Source organism: Zootoca vivipara, chromosome 5 (assembly GCF_965207765.1).
Source record: "Zootoca vivipara chromosome 5, rZooViv2.hap1.1, whole genome shotgun sequence".
NCBI lineage: Eukaryota > Metazoa > Chordata > Lepidosauria > Squamata > Lacertidae > Zootoca > Zootoca vivipara.
Genome location: NC_142588.1, coordinates 39,662,596 through 39,669,644, shown reverse-complemented (window position 1 = coordinate 39,669,644; position 7,049 = coordinate 39,662,596).

The window sequence follows — 7,049 nt, the reverse complement described above, 5'->3', positions numbered from 1 at the left end:
GTGAAGAAAATGGTATTCAATGGCATTAGTCAAATAGGTTTGTTTACTTTAACTCTGCACACACACACTCTTCCTCACGTGAAATTCAGGTTTCCTAACAAAGATACATTGCAGACTAAGGATGCTAGCAGTAGTTAACATGCCATTTTTTCACTCTTTTACCTGCATGAAGAGGAGGAACAACTGTGCTCCTGACAAAACAATAATTAAGGCAACTCTTCAGTCTGCCTATGGTAAGAACTTTCCAATCTCGCTGAAAGAGGCATCCTTTCCCATGTTAACAGTTCCGTTTTGAAAAGGTTGGTTCCCTTGTGGAGGAAAAAAAGGGGGGGGAGGAAATTGAAAATGTATTCAACCTTCAGAATACAGTTCCTTAAAAAGAAAAAGAAAAAATACTTCTTTACAGCCAATGCTCTACCTGCCAACTCAAAAGGAAGAGACACTTAATTTGGTGATGTTTACTATCAGGAAAGTGGGTATTGGATTGCAACCTTAACATTTTAAAAACTTTTATATTCTATTGGCTGAGGAAATCACAACAGTAGTTACTGTAATGATTGCTCTGAAGACGTCTTTAGATACAGTTTGAACTGGTTACCCATATGCATGCACACGAAAGCTCATACCAATGACAAACTTAGTTGGTCTCTAAGGTGCTACTGGAAGGAATTTTTTTTATTTTGTTTCAACATTTTCAGTGTATATGTTGGCATCTTTGATTTAAAAAAGGCACACTTTAAAATCAGATATGGAACAAATGAAATATGTATTTAAAAGAAGAAGAAGAGAAAAAAATGTATTTCACCAATATTATTTCAGGTGAATATTTTTGTGCCTGCTAAAGATTGACTGGCCAATGCCAGAACAAAACATAAAAAATTCCTTCCAGTAGAACCTTAGAGTCCAACTAAGTTTGTCATAGGTATGAGCTTTTGTGTGCATGCACACTTCTTCAGATAGGTTATTGATATTTTTTTCAAGGGAGAGGGAACTTCTTTGACAAACTGTGTATATTATATTTAAAACATGTGAAGGTACTACCGTATAAGGCAGCAGGAGGAAAACTGACCTTCCAGAAAATGATGCACCCTAACTCCCATCAGCTCCAGCTAGCAAAGCCAATGGTTAGGGATGATAAGAGCTGCAATCCGAAGGGCCGCAGATTCTCCATCGCTGGCACATGGGACAATAAGAAAGGGAAGCATGAACCTAGGGACAAAGGAAGAGCCTGCTGGATGAGGCCAAAGCATCCTGTTCTCACAGTGGTCTACCAGATAACTAGAAAACCTGTGAGCAAGATTCAAACAAAAGAGTACCTTCCCTGTGGTTTGCAGCAACTGGTATTCAGAAGCATTGCTGCCTCCAGTTGTGGAGGCAGAACATAGCTACGGTATCAAGGCTATGCCATCGCTAGCCCTCTCTTCCCTCAATTTATCTAATCCTCCTTTAAAGCTACGTGGGTTGGTGGCTATCACCCCCTCCTGTGGGAGTACGTTCCATAGCTTTAACTATGCACTGTGTGAAGAAGTACTTTTAACTGTCCTGAATCTTCCACCTTCCACTTCATTGAAGCTCTAGCGTTATGAGAGGGAGAAATACTTTTCTCTATGCACTTTCTCCTTGCCATGCATAATTTTATAAACTTTCAGCATGTCTCCTCTTAGTTGCCTTTTCTCTAAACTAAAAATACCCAAGCACTGCAAACTCCCACAGAGGAGCTGCTCCACCCCCCTCAATCACTTTGGTTGCCTTTTTCTAAATCTTTTCCAACTCTACAATATTGTTTTTGGGGCGAGGTGACCAGATCTGTACAGTACTTAAAACGTAATGGTACAGTGGAACCTTGGTTCTTGTACTTAATCCGTTCCGGAAATCCGTTCAATTCCCAAAACCGTTCAAAAACCAAGGCGCGGCTTCCGATTGGCTACAGGAGCTTCCTGCACTCAAGTGTAATCAAAATGCTACCATCCACACAAAGGAGGACGATATTAGCAGGCTTAAGGGAACCACAATATTGTAGAAGTTAAAATATGGGGAAACCCAACCAACTTCTCCATGAAGACTGATCATGCCCAGTGGCCCTAGAATGCTGAATAGGAAGAAAATACAAAAATAAAAAGGAATGGGGCAGAATGTAATTGTGTATGTGAAAGAATGCAAATTTGGAATTGAGCAGGAACACTCCATACTGCCATATATTCCTGCAGGTAACTCTGTGAATAAATAAGAGATGAGCAAAGTAGCTTTCTCATTCATAGGTAGATGCAAATTAGTGATTACATGGAACAACAACATTCATCACAAGATTAGGAGCCGTTTACTTATTGTGGCCACAGTGGTGGCAATGCACACACAGAGAGAAAGAGAAAATCTGCTGTTACTCCTGTTGCAACAAGTAAGCGGCCCTGGACCATTAGGTGAATTGTACTCTGCCCTCCATAAAATCACTTCATTTTGCTCTGTCTTCTGAGTTTCAAGTCAAAAGTTCTTGCTAAATAATGTTTAGTTTGGCAGTGAAGTAAACTATTTAAAATGTGGCCCTTGAATTCTACAGAGGCTCCAACCGTCAGCACATACAACAGTCAACAAGATTCATATCTACCGTAGTTCTTTTTCCTCTCAGAAATACATTGACACATGGATTCTGTGTCAACTTGTAGCTAACAACAAAATTCTCTCACATACCCTCTCACTGTTATTATTTATTGAATTTATATACTGCCCAATACCAGGAGGTCTCAGGGTGGTTCACAGAATAAAATCAAAATACAAAACCACAAAATACATAATTAAAATAAAAACAGCAAGCCAATAACACCCCCCTCCACAAACCCACATCTTAAAAGGGCATAGAATATCAATCAAATCAACCAAAGGCCTGGTTAGAAAGGTGTATAATGAAGACACCAGGTGAACTTCCCTGGGGAGATAATTCCACAGACGGGGAGCCACTGCAGAGAAGGCCCGTTCTCGTGTGGCCACCCTTCAGACCTCTTGAGGAGGAGGCACACTAAAAAGGGCCTCAGAAGATGATCTCAGGATCCGAGCAGGTTCATATGGAAAGAGGCAGTCCTTGAGGTATTGCAGTCCCGAGCTATGTAAGGCTTTGTAGGTCAAAACCAGCACTTTGAATTGTGCCTGGAAACTAATTGGTAGCCAGTGCAGTCGGACCAGGATTGCTGTAATATGCTCAAACCATCTTGTTCCGGTGAGCAACCTAGCCACTGAATTCTGCACTAGCTGAAGTTTCTGAACCGCCTTCAAAGGCAGCCCTACGTATAATGCATTGCAGTAATTTAACCAGTGTTTTTTTCTGGTAGTGGGGAGACCACAGGGGTACACATACCTCTAAACATTTTGTGAATCTACGTTTGGCCTCATTGAGGGGCAGTATTTCAATATGAGAAGGAAAATGAGAGTACCGTACCCCTAAACATTTTTTTTAGAAAAAAGCACTGAATCTAACCTTCAGGCTACCAGAACATAGACAACAGTAGTTAGGCTATCCCTGTCCAGATAGGGGTATAGCTGGGCCACCAACCGAAGCTGATGGAAGCCACTCAGGCCACCTGAGCCTCAAGCGACAGCAAAGGATCCAGGAGTACCCCCAAGCTAGAAACCTGCTCCTTCAGAGGAAGTGTAAGAGCACCCATCCGGTCTAGCGAACCACCCACTAACAGTGCCTCAGTCTTATCTGGATTGAACTTCAGTATGTTGGCTCTCATCCAGTCCATTACCAAGGCAAGACACTGGTCCAGCACTTCCACTGCCTCACCTGCAGATGAAAAGGAGAAATAGAGCTGAGTGATGTCAGCATACTGCTGACAATGTACTCCAGGCATCCCCAAACTGCGGCCCTCCAGATGTTTTGGCCTACAACTCCCATGATCCCTAGCTAACAGGACCAGTGGTCAGGGATGGTGGGAATTGTAGTCCAAAACATCTGGAGGGCCGAAGTTTGAGGATGCCTGATGTACTCCAAACCTTCGGATAACCCCACCCAGTGGTTTCATGTAGATGTTAAACAACATAGGGATAGGATAGAGCCCTGTGGAACGCCACATTGAAGGTTCCATGGGGTTGAAAAGCAGTCCCCATGCAACACCCTCAAGGAACGACCATCCAAGTAGGACTGGAACCACCACAATAGATCAATTTTAGTACAATTACTGTAGATCCAGCTTTTATATTGCTGATGAGAACCAGCTGGCTTCAGCTTTCTTAAGCAGAGCTTAAGAAAAGCAGCAGTCAGATGCTGGTAATAACACATGTAGTTCCTGGCCCTACCTTCCTGCTTGCCTTGACCCTTGACCCCATGATCATTGGATTCCCTGACTCCTGAGGCACCTGACCATGCAGATTGCTGTTCGCCTGACCCGAGGACTGGACCTGACTTTGGGTGCCGCGTCTGTCTCCAGGCAAGTACATCTCAGAGACTCTTCTGGCTGGCTGGCCTCCCACTCCACTGAGCCCTGCGCATTCTTGCTCAGCAATGAGACTACAACAGTTTGTTACCAGCCCCTTCAAGCCCTGCTTGCCTGGAACCCAAGCAGCCAGCTGGTTCTCATCAGTGCCTTCTGCTCTGATCAGCTGCAGGTGGAGTCACTGCTCCTCAGCAGGCCAAGTGGACTCCTGGTCCATGACAAACAACTGACTAATTACAGGGCAATTAAGGAGTAATGCTGAACACACTGAAGGAGAAAATGAGAGGCAGAAAACACAAGAAAGAAGCTTGTAACTCAAGGTGTAGGAGACCATTCCTGAACTGAACTTTCTTCAGAGTGAACTCTCCACAGGTTTGCAGGCCCATGACTCCATCTCTTATCAATCAAAGCCTGCTGTAGAAGGATATTGTCAATGGGGGACACTGCCCTATAATACAGGGTAAGTGCTCTATGGAGCGACCATTTTCATTCTTCTTCCAGCTCTTTGTGGAAAAATAATGCCTCATCATTCCTGAGGGCCCTTGAGTAGAAGCAACTCTAATGAGCAGTTCATGCTGTACCTGTATACTCAGAAGTAAATCCTGTTAAGTTCAATAACTGACTGCCAGTTAAGTGTGTCTAGGGTTGCAGACTCCATTTCATTTTAAGGCTACCAGAAGCAACCAATTTGAGCTTTTTATCATAGATGCCGACATATTTTTCTCTTTCCTGCTGCTTTTCTTATTCTTTGCATTTGGCTGAAAGAAAAGTCAACATTTGGAAAACAATACAATAAAACTCAACAGTTATTATACAGTAAGAATGGGGGTAAAATTCAGTTTCATTTAAAGGCAAACCTGCCTAATTTGTACTTTCTAAAACAATTTGAGAATTGAAACATAGATATCCTTAGAAATATACATTTCTTTGAATTTTGCACTGCGTTATGCTAGGAGTGAAAATGTTTATACTGGGCAAAATTGCACACATGTACATTAGTAGTGATTCATACTTAAATGCTGATGAATTTTGATGAGGACTTTAAAAAAAACAAAAAACACCACCACATACTGATGCAGAAATATGAACAATCAAACTTATATATGGAGAAAATAAGAAACGGAGAGAATCTGAAATTGACAGATCCACTCATCCTTATTATATGGTCAAAGTCATGAATCATGAAGGCTTGCTCACTACTCTTTGTGACTTTTTAACTGGGCCTGATAAGAGTATTATCTCCCTGCTACTTTTGGATTTTTACCCCTTAATGCACCAACACAGGTCCCTGCAACTATTTAAACTTCAGATTTTAATACAGGAAGCAGAACATTACACTGATATGTACTATGCATATGTTGATAATTTGTTTTTTGATGTGGTATGCTTGCTGCTGGTTTGAATATTGCTCCGATGTAGGCAGTGTAGATTTGACCTCGTTTGTCTTTGTGCCCTTGTCTTGATAGCTGAAATCCTGCAGCTGTAGCCTCGACCCAACTGTACATCAAGTGCGGTGCCCCTATGGCCCTGTCCTACTTATGGAAATTCCTAACGACTCCAGTTCAAACTGTGGCTCAGATCAAAACTGAAAATGAGTTTCAGGTCTCATTCGACTCTCCATTTGTTCACTTCCAAATCCACAACCCAATTTTGCATGATTCTTGAGCAGTTATTGCCAGAGGGCAGAAATGGTGGGGGGAGGGGACTTCAGGAAGATGAAGAAAATTGGGCAATGACGTCTTCATTAGAGTACTATAATTAGATCAGCTAGTCAGTTCATGAATTCAGTAATGAAAGAGAGAGAGAGAAAAGAGACAACAAATATTTTCTTTGAGGTCCTGCTTGAATTGAGGATTATAGAACTCACTGATATACTGTAGAGAATGGCATTTTATCTACGAGCAGGTCATACTGACAGTCTACAAAGTTCAGCAATGTTGGTAACTGCTCCTAGGTTCAGGGGCGTAGAATGGAGGGGGTGGCCCGCTCCTAGCTCCGTCTTTTGGGGGGGGGCAGCACGAGCGGCGGCACCGGCACCCTGCTACGTAGTGCGCATGCGCAGCGTCACTACGTAGTGATGCTGCACATGCGCACTACATAGCAACGCCCTGCGCCCGGGTGCGCATCATGTTTGCCGCTCCTGGTGTCAGAGCGGCTTCTTACGCCACTGCCTAGATTATCTCTCTGGGGTGGTTAGCAGCCCAAAGCTGCTCTTTCATGGCTGCCAATGCCCAGACCATGCAAGTAACATCAGAACGTTTGTTTCATGCAGATAGGCCTGGATTGCCATACTAAGGTTCCCCTTCTGTTGGAGCTGCTGATGTTGGCGTGGGAAGTACCCATGTTATTTGACCTACTCTCCAGATACAGAAAGCCTGCCTTACCCCCCGTGGCATAGAAGTCATTGGCAATTGGCTTTGTGGTATAAGCTACATCACGCAGACTCATGTTCATTACTTTAATAATGAAGTGTCCAGTTGATTCCTTGTAGCCTTATGTCTGTCCTGACCCTTCCCCCAAATGGCTGTATCCAGCCGTTTTGTTATGAATGCCTAGTTCAATTTGTTATTTCTGTAGTCACATTTTAGGAGCTTTAGCTTTGGGTGAAATCATGCAACTAATTGC